General features: G+C 36.0%; 1 long non-coding RNA gene across 2 annotated transcripts; it reads left to right on the plus strand.

The window, feature by feature from the left end:
• The first annotated feature begins 6,555 nt into the window (after nt 1–6,555).
• On the plus strand, nt 6,556–16,565 carry LOC126829839 (uncharacterized). Of its 2 annotated transcripts, none has more exons than XR_007683545.2 (3): nt 6,556–6,835; nt 15,259–15,541; nt 16,290–16,565. It is a non-coding gene; the product is annotated as an uncharacterized LOC126829839 (long non-coding RNA). The 2 variants fall into 2 exon arrangements; XR_007683543.2 differs by having other exon boundaries at nt 15,259–15,465.
• The last annotated feature ends 522 nt before the right edge of the window (nt 16,566–17,087 follow it).

Consider the following 17,087-nt stretch of genomic DNA (forward strand, 5'->3'; position numbering starts at 1 on the left):
GGGGACTTCTGAGAAGTACACATAACTAACAATTTTTATCTGGGTTTTCTTTACTTACTTTGCGGGGATCACGGTGGCTAAGTTGGTAAGGCGCTGGCTCGCTAGCCTGGAGGTCGGGTGTTCGATCCCTGCATTGGCCGAGAAAGTTCATCCAGATTTTCCGGCGTGGTTCTCCCTTGTCAATGATGCAGGACGGAGGGGCTGACAAGGACAGCTATCTAGTCGTTCGGATGGGACGAAAAACCGAGGTCCCGTGTACACATTGGCGTGCACGTAAAAGATCCCTTGACAGTTGGAATTCGATATAAGAGTAGGCCGTAGTGCCGCTGTTCGGGCAAAATTTCCCTCATAGCACACTGTATGGCGTATGCCCGTCTTCATTAGCCCAGTTCGGAGCAAAACAGTAGGACGTTAAACCCCATTTCATTTCATTTCATTTCTTTACTTACTTTGCTAATTAACGTATTTTTATGGTTAGATAAGTAACTGTACGTTTATTCTTAAGGCTAGATAATATGCACTTTGTATCTGCACTATTATGGCTACTTTGAATAGTATTGACTTTTGAGCTCGACAAAACACTTTTTTTATTTATTTCGTTTTAAAGGTAAACTAGAATCAATATTTCCAATTTTAAAATATTGCATAGTATTTATAAATTGCCGTATGTAGAAATCATTGAACTTGAACTACCTTCTCCTTCTACGGGAAGCCAGCATACGAGGAGGATGTAATGACACAAAGTAGTTATATTTACAACCCACATCTAAATAATAATAATATAGCGTTATTGTTATAAACACTCCAATGTTCTTTAATCACTCAAACAGGTTTTTATCGCTTTGAAGACAATGTAACCCATTACAAAAACATGTAAGAGGAAGGACAATGGTATCAGTCATCTGATTAATTACAATTTCATTATGAAAAGATAACTATGGGGGCGGGGGGCTTTAACTGTATACATTCTAATTGCGGATTGTCAGACACGCGATCTTCGGTATGACCCTCGGTGGAAGCAGAGGTAAAGCCCCACAAACCAACCAACTATTGGCAGATATCAGTACTTTAGACGCAGACGTTCAACCACCAGCTTCTACTACTACTAGTCAGCAAAGTGACGTGGTACCGCATGCCTGAGGTGTATTTCAATTACAAGCAGGACGTTAAACCTCATTTCTCTTGTTTGTTACTAACGAACTGGGACCTTGGTGACCTAGACAATGTCAAACGATAGGACAATAACACCATTTTAATATTGCTACTGAGTAGCGCGTTTTGTTTCGAGATTAGAGAAAGTAACCATCGCCTACACATCTAATTATCTACTTCCCCTCTATAGTCCTCTGACCAATCAAATATCTCGAAATTATATAAGTAGTTCAAATAACCAATAATATGAAGATGGCGGAAGTCATTAAGTCTTTATACCCTATTCACTTTAAGTTAATAAATACAGTTCTATTGATAAAACTTCACAACACACGGGACTAATATGTAAATGAAAAATCAGGAAAGGGTGAGAATTGTTATAGAAAAGCAATATTTATAAAACACTTTGCATATGTACACGTACAGGAAATTCCATATATGACAACTGTGTGGCTGAGGTCGTTTATGAGTTAACACGTGTACCCGCTCTTACTATTACGGGAAAGCAAAGTCAGCTAATAGCTTGTGATTATTTGAGTTCTAATAGAGGGATGAAGTATAATGCGTCCAAATTCATGAAATATGTTTTTAAAGCCAGACGAAATTAACATTAATATATGTATCGTGTATTTACATGTATAATATATCAAGATAAGAATAATAGCATTCTAATCATAATTATGCATAACGCTTGTTATCTACTATACTTTAATGAATATGTTAATACTCATGCTGAATTAAACACTATACAGCATATTTAAAAAGAAAACACATAGCTAATACATGATGTAAAATATTAAAGATCAATACAAATCAAATCAAATGAAATGGGGTTTAACGTCCTACTTTTCTGCTCCGACTGGGATAATGAAGTCGGGTATACCAGAAGCAGTGTGCTATGAGGGCATTTTTACCGCCAGTGGTTCTTTACGTGCACGCCAATGTGTTTACGGGACCTCGGTTATTTGTTTCATCTTTGCCAGGCCCTCCTACACCACAGACAAGGGAGGAACCACTCAGTTAAATCTTGATGAACTTTCTTTGCCAACGCCGAGATCGAGCCCGGACGTTCGGGTTAGCGAGCCAACGTCTTACTCACTGAGCCACCGCGGTTCCAAATAAAATACAATGTAGCTTGATATTGTTACCTTATATGTATGTTTGTCCGAAAATTAAATCATGTACTTTGTACAAATTTGGTTTCTTTCAATGTCCAACAAGAACAACAGAAAATAATCGACTGTAGCCACTTTAAGAGTGATCTATCCTTGGAATAGTGCCTCAGAAGTTAGTTTGTGACCAAAGGGGGTTGGTCTTGAACTGAAGGCATCAGTATGTAAAAAGATGAGCTGTACTATATATAATAATACATTTATTGATTGAAGTGCCACACCGTAGAATTACTAGACTTGTTTCGGTCATAATAAAACTGTCGTTTCATTTGGGGGATTTTGTGGAACGACAATCTGTCTTCACTGACAAATCCATTGTTGGGATGAAGATATTAACAGTAAACTGGCCGACATGCACATAATTATAATATAACCTTGTCACATCACTGATAGCCATAACACATTAGATCAGCCAAAATATATACCGTACATTGTCCTGAATCAATGAAGTTTATACTCCTATGATTATAAAATAACAATATATGAGTGAATATTGAATTGTTGCACAAATGATTATTTGTCTTAATGAATAATATATGGTCGATTATCAGTACAATTCTTTAAAGATAGAAATCTATTTTATTGAATATTTTGAAAGATAATCAAACCGTAAACATCATAAAAATAGATGATAAAGCACAAAAGAAATGGTGATATTGTGAACACAAATAGAATGGTACACTATGAATAAATTATTAATCTCGCTATTAAAGCCATTTTCAAGCTTTTAATGTTCTGTGTTTGATCTGAAAGAGCTCTCATGGGCGCTAATGCCCACTCCATAATGCGTTCTTCACATCAATATAAATTTGAATTTCATTCAACTGGTATTGTGTAACAAGGCACATTCGTTTATAGTTCTTCAGTTTTATAACATATCGTAAATCGTAATTTTGATATAAATAGCTTCTCCGATCAGAATTGAATAGTTTGATGATTGACTGCCTAGAACAATTTGTATATTCATTGCTAAAATGATGTAGGACAATACAGAGACCCAAAGACATTCGATGCACGTTAATATTGAACTTTATTATCTTTATTGTGGAAAGAATTGAATATTTCTCTTTTACCTTTTGAAATTCGATTTTTATATTTCACGCGCTGGTTATTACTGAATTGGTAATTGTCAACGCGTTAAAAAGCACACCTCTTTTAATAGAAACGCTATTTTTATTTAACAAAGAATTCAATAATTTGAACTAGCTCTAATTATATGTAACGTCATTAATGATTTATAAGTAGAACAAAAAATAATATGGGATTTTAACGACTCTCCTTTCCAACAGCAGGATCGAAACCGGGATCTCCTGGTCAGTGACCCAGCGTCATACTCACTGAGGCACCTTGGTTGTAGACGGGGGACAATATTATGTGGCTATGCAACTGCACAGAAAGATATGAGCATATACTACTATCGAATTAGCAGGCTGTAATTAGTGACGGGGCCGTGCAATAGCACCCTACACTATTTCTCATTTAGATGCAGAAAATGAAATATAAATTATACTAATATACGCGACGCAGGGTATGCTTACCATGTTTGGATCATGGAATACAAAATCTACCATTTTACTCAGAGCCAAGTACACTTGATCAATTATCAAAATATGGAATGCAGTTAACGAATTTGGAAAAAAAATTGTCTGGAAAATACGAAGTGAGCTTAATGAAGAGACGTAATTTGAATTATTCAATACATGTTCAATCTCGGCAAATATTCCAGACACAAAGTACGGCATGTTGTTTAGATTTTACAAGTTTTCATTAGAGATGCCACGCAGGATGGATACAAATATTATTATATCCAAAACACGGTCGATGAACATTATCTTAAAGGTTCGCATATATTGTCTCAAAACATCTATCCATAACACAGAATTCACAGTATGATACTTACCAAGTTTTAAGTGAGCCGAAGTATATTTATAAATGAATTATTTTTTCTCTCAAAGTGTTGTGTTTAAGAAGATTCAACAAGCAGAGAATCAATGGAGACCTTTTAGCTGGGATAACTCATCAATAATATGTTAAAAATTATTATCCCGAGATTATTGTTTTATAAACAGACAAAAACCCGCGGAGGACTCCGCGTAATTTATATTCAGTCTCGGAAAAGAAATCCTTACAAGACCTAATATCGATTTTAATCGATTATATCGATGCGAACCATTGTTTTCGGTTAACAAATGTTCCAATTTGAAGCACAAATAAAGCAGTTATCATTTGTCTTAAGTGGCTTTTGTTTTGATAAAAGATAAAAGGCTTTGTTTCTTTGCTTATTGAATAACATATGGAACTGGTTGTCAAAATGTTTTGTCGTGACGTATCCGTTTTAATTATACAACATGCTTTATAGAACTGTATCTCTTTGTGTGGCCATTAAACGTTCAAAGAAGCATGTCATCCCTTGGTGACGTCGACGTCCTTAAAATCTATCGTTGTATTTTTATGTAACGGTCTAGAATTATATGTTGAAGAATGTCGATACTATAGCAAGATTTTTTTCTCACGTTAAACCCTTTGCAAAACGACATCTATTCAACTGAACATCTATTCAATTGAACATCTATTCAAACTGTTTTGCTTAATATTATACTTTATAAATTCAAAGTCATCGAAGCCTTTCGTAATTTTTTATAACGACAAAATATCGTGAAGACGTTGTTTCACGTAGTAAGAAATGAAAATACCCCCCCCCCCCCATACACGAGTGAGTAATTGGTATACATTGCTAAAAAAAACCCCAAAGAATATGCGGTTCTGCAACTATCAGATCACATAGCTAACAATTGTTTTTCCAGGGCTTAGTTTCGTATTGTGTGCAAATTGCGAAGTCAGTGTCAATGCCTTCATCTTTCTACATATATGTACTTCTTCAACAGGAAAGGGTGTTTTTATTATGTTTTTGTTAATTTCAGATATTCAGGATTTCAAATTTTACAATTTGTGTAATAATTGAAAATTCAAATCATGGTAAGGCCTCCGTGACCCCTACTGCGTGTTCCACGAATGGTGTTATCTTCGGGGGTTAATTAATCTTAGCTAAAAAAATAGAGTAATACGTTTTTTGGAAATATGATGGAAGAGACAAGTCAAATTGAATAATTATTTTCACGATCGTCAGAAATCTCTTTTTTGACATGTATATGAATTAAGTGAATAAATCGCCACTGACGTATTTTTGTTTATGGAGCCAGATCGCTGTAACATGAGAAACTATCAAGATATCCATCATGTTAATTCAGTTATAAGTTACAAAATTAACGATTTTTATCAAATGTTCCACTTCTAGAATGTAGCCAACCATGATGAGATTGTTTCAATAAAACTGGCGGTATTGAAAATACGTTATGTCGGCGCGCAATAATAGATAGCGTTACTCGTCGTCATGTGAACAACTCTAAAATAATTATTTCGTCTATATCGGATTGATTGATTGAAATCTATTCCAGATTTCACGACCGCGGACAATAGGCCGGCCTACGAATAAAACAATCGATGTAGTTATAGTAAATAATGCATCTGCAGGTACGAATTGACGTTAACGTCACATCACATCAAGTAACACGCCTCCTGATTCGTCAAACAATTTCTGCACGTGGCACGTGACACATTTCACCTGTGTGCGTGCAACTCACGCGCAGAATCTGGATCATTTGAAGCTTGGTTGGTACCATGACTGCGCCAGTATAGAAGTAAGTATTGAGTATGCTGCTTGCTAGTCTTGGAATAAGTATATCTTGATGTTGTATGGGAGTAAGCTATATATAGTAGACAAGTATATTTATTATTGTATTATAAAACACAGCGTGAATATTACATTACAGATGAAATCAATAAGTGAGTATAATAAACTTTTCCATATAGGAATATGGTTATAGATTATTACAACATATGGTCAAGTATATCGCGTTCTCACAAGTACGGACTGGGCTAACACCGGTGTGGTGAATCCAGGGTAACATTGTTCGAAAGGTTTCCTGTTGGTCAAGTCCTATTGTTATGTGGTTGTGTTGAACGAAAGGGGGCACCATTGTGATTAGAAGCTAGTCCATTGTTTGACTGTATATCATATGGTCTATAGAGACTACAAATCAATATTATATCCCAGGACCTAGCCATAGGCACGAGAGAGAGAGAGAGAGAAACTAATTTCCCGCCGAGTCACTTGCCAACTAGACGATAAGTTAAAGAAGATTATCAGACATTTTGACGGGTTTCGCGATTTGCGAACAGTCTAACAGATTGTGTTCGTTGTCGACGAAACCTGCCTTAAGCCGCTGAGATACCTGCTGTGATAGAACGAGGAGATTAGGCAGAAATGATCACGGATTATCACCAGATTAAATGCAAATAGAGTATTTGTAACATATGGGACCATGTTTAGCAGTATGTATTCTTGCACCAGTATGGTCGGTTTATTCTGGGGTTTAATTCTATGACGTGTGTTGTATAGACAAAGCTTAAAGCGACTTATATTTATAGGGAAGCTGATATTGACAACATACGTAAGTTTCACTACATTGTATATTGTCTTTATTTTCCGTCATTCAAACATGGCAGGGTAACGCTTACTCAGCCAAAAAGGATGGACCTATTGTCTGAAAGGTCTTGTAAATATTTTGTAGATATTCCATACGTGTCAGAGTAACTGTTACAGCTGACATGGAAGGACCAATTCCCCAAATATCTTAAAGGGGACTAGGCAAGCGCATTTAAAGACCATTGCCGAGAGGTAAAAGTAGTATTTTCGATCGATGTGAGACAGATCTGCTGATATACCCATTACGAGCAAAACACTCTTGTAAGGGTGTGGTTTTCAGGCAGTGCTAGGATTTTCAATAAGGTGAAGAAGCTATGGTTATTTTGAATAGATATTGTAATTGCATTTCTGTTATTGCTGAAAGTGATAATGCAACTTTAAACGCTGGTTACTGAAGAACAGCAGCTGTTATTATATAAATATATATTATATTTTAAAACTTGCCATATGTTAATTTCCAAACGGCCCAGGTAACGTTTCGGCATGATGTTAATCCATATTTCGTTCAATTGTTTGTTAATTTAAATATGTTACCCGAAATTTAATTTGACTCTATCACATCTGGGTAATTTTATTAAATTTTGAGGAGAAACAAACTTTTTCCATAAAATATATGTTCTATCCAGTTGACCATTCTCTGACTCAGCTGGATTCCTGCGCCCATTTTAAGTTTGTATAGCCATAAAAGACACCACTATTGCATAATCATTTAGTTTTGTCCTAAATACCGATGCAGTTCTTTAATTCGAGTGGCTTTTGGGAAAATTGAGGAACATCAACGATTTTATTATTCACTGAAGCAATGTCTTTTTAAGGTGGCATTATGGACGATTAGATAAGGAGCTGACAGTTCTCGTTGTAATAGTTGAAAAAAAAACAGATAATGTAAAGAGGGACATGCTGAAAATTTCAGTCAAACTATTTCACCCTGAAGCTAGAAATACTCATTTTAATAACACTGTAGCCTCAATTGTCATGGTTACGATAATAAACAAAGTCTCGATTATCCACTTAAAAGGTTAACCGCGGATCGGATTCAAATCTGCTAAAAATGGGACCCATCAGATAGTACCGAGAGTTGATTATGGAATTGTCATGTTTAAACTTCAAAATGTTAATAAAAAGAAAACTATTTTCCATTATTGTAATAATGCACGAATTTCTGGATGAAATGACACAACAGGGATTTAAAATCGTGATAAGGTAATACTTCATTTCAAGGCACCTGTAAAATGGTTGGCTGAGTTTCTACTACTTAGACGTTATTTACGCTTACACTACACACAGGAACTCGGTTTTCCTATCATCCTCTCGACGTGTTACCCCATGCATGAAATATCGCAAAGATCCTACTCGAACCACTCGGGAATTCAGTCTTTATATTGGAAAATGTTGACTTTGTTATTTGGTGATATTAATGGAGGTTATATACATCACTCTAGTTAATACAGATTATAATCCGGACTATTTTCAGTACCGTTATGGTCCGTACGGCCATCTCCCAACCCGCCCAATGTTATTTAATTATATAAATGGCCAGAATCAGCTGCCCTTCGAAAGTAACCAGCATACTCTAGTACCAGAACTGATATTTCATTCAAGCGAATCAGTGACCCACAATTACCCAATTACTAAGAAACTCCTCAAATCATTGACCAAGCCTTCATCGTAACTGACTGTTCTGATGTAGTTGTTATCCTGCTAACCCATTTAGGAACATGCGGATCAATTTCATCCCAATGAATAGTAAAGAAACCCCCAAATGTTTCGGTCAAACGGACAAGAAAATGGATATGAGAGAGTTAGAGTTGGGGTTTGCCATCCACTCGACACAAATTAGGCCATTTCGGGACTAACATTGTTCAATTTTATTTCAATGATTGGCTTGCGCGTAGGGGTCTAGCAGTGGCAGGAGGAAACCGGTGGACCTCGAGAAAACCCACGAGGTTGGACAGGCGACTCGATTCCTTGCCACGCACAAGTGGGGAATCGAAACCACACCACTTGACTCAATGACAGACCTTCCGTTCCAACGCGCACGCCCCCACCCCCCTATTATTTGAGATACAATTACATGTATTGTTTAATAGCGTTTCAACTGGAATTCTTCAGTCTTTATAACGTATTTGTCCTTTGCTTGACCTTGATCCCATTTTCCAGGTTGGTAAGGAATAGTAAGACGTTAAACCTCATTTCATTTCCGTTGCTTGATAAAGTCTGGAGGATCCTGGTCGCGGGTTTTCGACTGTCAGGTCTTTGTCAAGTCTTTGCCTATTAAATAACACTAGTCATGCGTTTTGCCCTAGAATTGTGCCCTGTGGACTTTAAAGAGTTTGTGTTTGCAGGAACAGTTTCCATCTTACTGTAGTCACAACGAGTCCATTTTAAATCGGTTATCACCTGTTCTTGTATTCATATAGCATGCTTTCAAGTTATTACGAGAAACACCGTATTTTCTCTTTATGAAAGAACCTTTTTTAATAATGCATGCATTTGGAAAGTCTGCAGTAACTGGTATTATATTACATTTAAAATTGCGATTTGGTGACTGTGAACCGCGCAATTTTTGTAATCACCCAGTTCTAATCCTTCAAGGGAGCTTTGAAATATTTTATTTTAGAATTTAAATATTCGTTATTGCAACAGAATATTAGATTATAGGCGCTCTATAAATAAGTTATTATTATTATCAAATTTGGTGCGAAAATTTGATTTTCATTATTTCAATTACTCGGTTTTTGAAAATGTATACCCCATTCACGATCGATAACTGAGTATGGTACGCTAACTAAGAGGTCCCAGGCTCGAACACGGTGCTGGCGTGCACGTAACGAAACATTTGGCAGTTGGTATTTGATATAAAGAGTAGACCGTAGCCCCGCTTCTGGGTCAAATGTTCCTCAAAGTGCACTGTGTTCTCTTGGCCCAGAAAAGTTGGACGTTAAACACCACATGTCTCTTCTCATCTCGGGTACAGTGAACATATTGGTTATTGGCAGATTGGCTGTAGTGTTAGAGAAATTGGTGGACATATTCAAATATCACTCCTTTTCAATAAAGTACATCCTCTAAAAAGTAAAACGCGACACATACTGTCTTAAGGAAAATCCATGCAGCAATCCATATGGTGTACACTATCCCCAGAATAAATAAGATCCACATTGCATGGTGTATTCTCTTCGTAGTATTCCAAAGCGGTGCATTTGGAGGACACACTGTCTTCGGGAAAAGTAATAGCATAGCAGTGCGTGCATACGGTCCATAAATGTAAAAGCAGGGCGTACTGTCCCTAATAATTAATAATGGATGGTGAATACTGTCCTTAGTAACCCATAGCGGCGCACAGTCTTATGGGATCTACACAGTTCTCAGTAAAAGTAATAGTGGTGCGTGAATACACTCCTCAGTAAAGTAAAAGTAGTACCTCATGTCTGTAATAATGCATAGATTTAAACGAATTATTGAAAAATATTATTCGTACATGACGACCATCAACTAGGTACTGCTAAACATTTAATTTTCAACAGAATTATAAAATAATTTGGACGTATACGACCTTAAGAAGGATTGCAATATTAATGATATAAAAGCACTATTCATCAAAATGGAGAGGTTTAATGTACATTGTCTAGAGATTACAGTTGTCCATTTGACTGTTATGGACCTGATAACAACAGTCGTCATAGTAACTGTATTTCATGAATTCGATACTCATTCAGACATTAAATTATAGGCATTTATTGTCTACTACCAGAACTAATTACAGGCCATAAAACTCAGGAATCTTAACGGAATTAATGATTTCTATGTCTTTAGGTGAAGACTTTGGGTGCATTTTCCAATGATTTGTTAATTATCTCGTATTTTTCTAACGAACTACAGGGGATATTATTAACGTAATTTCCTTTCTTGTATACAACTCTGACATTTCATTCTTGTCCATTTAGATACCTGTAGTATTAAGGTGGGTTTTTTTTAAATAACAGTTAATGTGTCAGTATCGTGATGAATACTTAAATGTTTCAATTCGATTCATGAGGAGATTCGAAAGAGAATCTGGAACAGGGAAATTTCAGCCATTTTATGATAGCTAAACTCAAGCAAATCCCAAAACAACAGAACTGGAACCAGACCCGTAGACAGTGGATACCCAATGAATGTAATGTTGAGGGGGCTTTGTTGCCAGATACCCGATAGGGGCGCTGTAAGATCCCCAGCAGCTTATGCTATACACCTACAATTCATTTCTGCAGTCTACAGCGCTGTGCAAATAGGACATTTTTCAGTATCATCGCTTGGAATTTCCAAACTTCAACTGAGCAGGTCTAGGCTTTGTCTACTGATGGTACATAGTGGAAACACGGGTAACATAGGTTACGGTTTGTGTACTGAGGATACATAGGGGAAACACAGGTCACATAGGGTAGGGGTTGTCTGCTGAAGGTACATAGTGGAAACAGGTCACATAGGTTAGGGTTTGTATAATGGTTTGAAAAGATTTGAAATTTTCAAGCTGAAATTAATTGTGTCTTTTCCCCCGAAATTTCATTTTGCTAGAATGGATGAAGTAGATAACAAAAGGTATTGTGATGCATCCGATGAGATTTGGAATTTTCAAGCTGAAATTAATTGCGTCTTTCCCCCCGAAATTTCATTTTGCTGGAATGGATGAAGTAGGCAACAAAAGTGTCATCCTATTAAAGGTATTGTGATGACTATTTAATAGCCACTCGAATGGGAAGCTGTTAGACGCCATTAAAACATAAGATTTTATTGACAATTTGACCACCATTTACAAATACCCCATCATCCGCCTTTTCTCACAAATCAAAATTTAATCGTATGAGAGCACCACTAATCGGAACAACAATTCTATATTTTATTTTAACTTATCTCAAAGTGCTTTCATCGCAATTCTTGTTTTTTCCAGAAGGTCATTTTCCGTATTTAGATTTAATGAAAAATGTATAGTGAAAACGCGTTCATTACATAGTAATTTAGGCGAGGAAAAGCAAACCTATGGTAGACACTATCTTGTTTTCGATGTTCATGATCATTCAGACACTATCTTGTTTTCGATGTCCATGATCATTCATACCATAAATAAAGGCAGCGTAAAATAAGTAGAAAGTAATGTGGACTTTAGATAAGACTATATTTGCTATTAGGTATGAAATATTGTTCATTTAAATAAATAAATAGTCGCCGAACCCAAAAGGATCACAGGAAGGGAATAGTGTATTATATTATGGTTAATTTTCAATAAAACTCAAAGAAACTGATATGGTGGTCGCTACGTACCCGGCCAGGTACGAAATACATTTAATGATCTATTATTCAAATTCAAAATGCCAAAGGATCTTTTTCATATAGTGTTACTATTGAAACCACCCACCATAAATAAATATCTCCAAATATCTCGACAGTTACACCACAATAATATACACCAAGCCTTAAATCAGCTTAAAACATTTATAGTCACTAAATAAACGGCCACGCTGTACTTAATAAGCTATTACCATTTAATCATCCATAAATAATACACTGAAAGATGGTTCCGAGTGCATAACATCCGAGCACATGTGAGTAAAAAATAGGTTACGTGCCCTTGTTTTGAAAGTAGTCTCGCTTAACCCGTTTACCGACCATTCTACGTTTGATTAACAGACCGGGATAATCAAGACTACTTTTTTACGAAACATAACAGAAAGCTGGAACAATAAATTTAATTTAGAAACACGCACGTTGGGTAACTCAACAAGTGTTTTAAGAACCTTGTAAAAGTAAAATGAAACTACTGCTAGTATCATGTTCAGAGATATTATTTGTACAAAACCAAAAGATGCCGCTCCTAATGGTACAGTTAATGATAAAGAAATTTAAAAAATAAAACGAACGTAATTTCTAAAGCTGCTGTAATAACCAATAAGCTAAATATTACTGCTATTAGGATGACCCATGTACTCACAGAAATACAGTCCACCGCTGATAGTTCGAGACTACCACTGAAGCGTGCACATTCGATGTGCCGAGACCAACTTTCTGACAGTATGATACTATAAATAGCCATGGCACGTGCAATTCTCTACAAATCTATCAACTATTACAGCCGTAAAAAATTTATTGTTGACGATTTTGAATAGCAGTAAAATTAAGCTTCTTGTTTATTACAGCAGATTTAGAAATTACGTTCGTTTCATTTTTTAAATCGCTTTATCATTAACTGTACCGTTAAGAGCGGCATCTTTTGGTTTAGTACAAATAATATCTCTGAATCACTCAGGTTAGACAGGAACATGATACTAGCAGTAGTTTCATTTTACTTTTACAAGCTTCTTAAAACGATTGTTGAGCTACCTAACGTGCTTATTTCTAAATTCAATTTCTTGTTCTAGCTTTCTGTTATGTTTCGTAAAAAAGTAGTCTTGATTATCCCGACCTGTCAATCAGACGTAGAATGGTCGATAGACTGGTTAAGCGAGACTAATTTCAAAACAAGGGCACGTAACCTATCTTTTACTCAAAAGTGTCTGGATGTTATGGACGACTCTTGGAACCAGTTTTCAGTCTATTATTTATACATGATTAATGGTCATAGCTTATTAAGTACAACATGATCGTTTATTTAGTGACTATAATTGTGTGAAACTGATTTGAGGCTTGGCATATATATAAATATTGTGGCGTAATTGTCGAGATATATGGAGATATTTATTTATGGTGGGTCACCCTACTGCTATTCAGAATCGTCAACAATAGATTTTTTACGGCTGTAATAGTTGATAGATGTGTAGAGAATTGCACGTGCGATGCCTATTTATAGTATCATAGACTCTTCCGCTGAGTGTTATCATAGTGCGTAGTGTATGCGAGAAATCACTTCAACGTGAGCCACTGAAGCGCGTACATTCGCCGTAGACCAACTTTCTGTACGATGCACGGGTCACCCTACCACTGGCAAGATTCTTGCGTGTTGTCTGCTCCTAGAGGTGGGTTTCGGTCCATATCGGTACATATTTATAGTGAGATAGATGTGCATTCTAAAATCTTCAAATTCAAAGAAACGTAACGATGCATTATGCGAGAGTTAAGACTTCTGATTGAAGGTCTTTTTCTGGTTTCAAATGTTATATAAATTATTTAGACAGTTATTATACAATACTTACTCAACTCTCTAGATTATCGGATTAGAGAATGTCTGCCATATTTTCGGTAAATGTCAAATTGGACAAAATAGTCTACGTTTATAATAGTAGCAATGGTACTTTACAATCGAGACTACCCCATTTGAAAATTTCAAACATTAAATATGCGCCCAGAACAAAATAATTTGACCTAAATATTCATATTCCATTATTTTTTTTTATTTTTTATTTATTTTTTTTTTGACACTTTTGTAGCAAGAATAACCTGCTCGTTATCTAAATCTTACATAATGCATTTTTAACCCCATCAATAATTTTACTTAGAGCCACGCACCAAAAGGCAAACTTGTTCCTTCGTTAAAAAAATCAATGAATATTATTAATTAATTGGTTTAGCATTTCCGCTATTTAACAAAAAGAAACATCACACGATTACAACCACTTATGAAGAGATTTGGCATGTCTTGAGTGGACTTGTCTTGCATGCCAAGCGTGAATAATGTCTCTGCTTTGTGTCAGTTATCGGTTGACTGTCTCGGGTTGAGCTGGCTGTCAATACAAATCGTCCGAAAAGCAGAATATCTTTACCAGACTACAGTTAACATCATCACTGAAGCAAACAATGCTACATGTGCAGATTTCGACGATTAATAAGTGAAACATGTTTCATAAGTCCTTTAACTTCGTGATTTATGCTGCAGTTAGTTCTTTTAGGGGATTAACTTATGAAAGGAACGGTGTGGGTATACGTACCAGGGATAGGTGAAACAGAATGACCCATTTTTTTACCCATTTTTCTAGTCTTGGCATCATCCGTAGGATATCTGTGTTCAACTTTTATGCTTTTCCCAATCCAGTAATCGTTTCAGCCAATCACACTAGAGCAGATAACCGCCAACAAAGGAGTTAGATCCCTATATAGTGTAAAATGTTTACACCGAAAAGACATCAAGATACAAAATTAAAATAACTCTAGGTTTATATGGAATAAAATAGGTGTCTCGTTAACACTTCTAGGCACATTATCTCAGAGGAAAGAACCATATGACAAACACCTATTTCAATTTTGCTTCCCGTTTCTTTGGGGAAAAAACTAATTTGACAACACACAATATTTGGGTGCTCTTCTCAACAGCTTTTGGGTCCAAATTTTCAAGTTTTGAAATTTTAAGCAAAACACAAACGAGTGCTAATTTATGCACAATGAAAATTTAAATTAGTTGGCTTAATGTTTGTATTGCAGGTGGCAACATAGACGGGAAAAGTATTTAGCAGTTGGTGGAAGCATGAACATAGACGATCGTTTCTGTAAAGCTTTTATTATGTGAAGTTGCTACTTGCCCTTCAGCAAGTAATATATTATGCAAACCTCCTCCGCCAGAAGAGTCATTTTACTTAAGTTCAGAAAGGGCTCCGTCAACAATTATTCGCCTGTTTAGGGCTTATATTCGTTAAGTATAAGTTTTGAATAAAATTTGCCGACCTTATTCTATTCTGGGGGAAAATAGAAGTAATGGGAATACCAGGTAAAAGGAAATGGTTTTATTGTTCGATAATATTCTATATGATATAACAGGCTCATTTACACTAAAAAAAACTTAGTGAACAAAATGTAAAAATTACTTTCCAGTGTTCAATACTATTTGAATGACCTTAGTTGTTGATTTGGGGGTCGGGTGGCCGAATGTTTAGCGCGTGCGCGCTGCATCATAAGGTCTGTCATTGAGTCAACTGGCGTGGTTTCGATTCTCCGGGTTTTCTCCCGGTCCTCTGGTTTCCTGCCAATGCTAAAGACCTCTACGCGCAAGCGAATTATTGATATAAAATTGAACCATATGTTAGTCCCGAAATGACCTAGTGTGTGTCGAGTGGGCGTTAAACTCTCTCTCTCTCTCCATTAAAATAGGGTCATAAAACTATTTGTGTAAGACAAAGTACATTACCACAGGGTTTATTTATTCTAATAACCCTCGGTCTTCCGCATCTAAAACCAACTTGAAGTGATCAAGTCAGATTAAATTTGTACTACCACATTTGTCATTTATATAGCAGAAATTTAGGGTAATGTTCTCGTCATCTTTTCAAATAACTGGGCAAATATTCTAATTAGGGTAACACGAAGGCACTACAGAAAGCCTGATCATGTTAGATAAAACATAATGTCTTGTTTCTAACTCCATCTTTTCTGTTAAGTCCTCTAGCTCCATTGTAATTCGATCGATTTTTTTTCCAAATCACTCAAACCGATGCCAGTAATTGGTTAATTTATTGCAGGAGTGGTCATAAAACAGAGCTGAAGTGGTGGAATAAAGCTGGGAATTATTGGATCCATACCTGGCCTACTATTCCCTGTTATTTATCATAATAGGTATATAATCGATTTTATGATATCGATTAATTGAATTATTCTTGTAATTGAATACAGCCACTTTCTATATACATCGTGAATCAGGAGTAGAATCTAGACAAGAATAGGTTCAGCTAATGCAATAATCAACCGTATTGACGATATTCGATCGCTTTCAGTGATATGACAACACGGACTACGCTCCGGGCTTGTAAAATATTTAATTCATGATGCTTTGATATAAAATAATGTTGATTCTTTGAAGTACAATTCAATTTATTGAATTAATAGTCGGTGATTTAGAAAAGAGACAGAAATAAGAATGGTACCATTTAACTCTATTGTATCGTAAAATGAGGCTATTTGGGAAAGTTATTACAACTATATAGATATTTAATTTCCGTTTTATAAACCAGTGCTGCCATGCATTTTGATTGCGTTATGTATAACGAAAACCAATTCAATTTCAGTCCTCACAAATACCTTCACATTTATTTCAATAATTTGCTTTAGTAGTCGGGAGGTAAAAACCTGCGAAGTCAGACAAGTGACATATCCCTTGTCAGTAACGATCGAAGACAAAATGATAGCTAGCTTTTTTCGCAGGTACAGCATCTCGGATGTTCAGAATGCAATACATGAAGAAATTCCTTAATACCTGATCAAATAGGAACTTTCGCTTGGAATTTTCCCTTTTTGCCATGAACCGCGGGGCACCCTAAACC

The sequence above is a fragment of the Patella vulgata genome, chromosome 8, assembly GCF_932274485.2.
Source record: "Patella vulgata chromosome 8, xgPatVulg1.2, whole genome shotgun sequence".
Classification (NCBI taxonomy): domain Eukaryota; kingdom Metazoa; phylum Mollusca; class Gastropoda; family Patellidae; genus Patella; species Patella vulgata.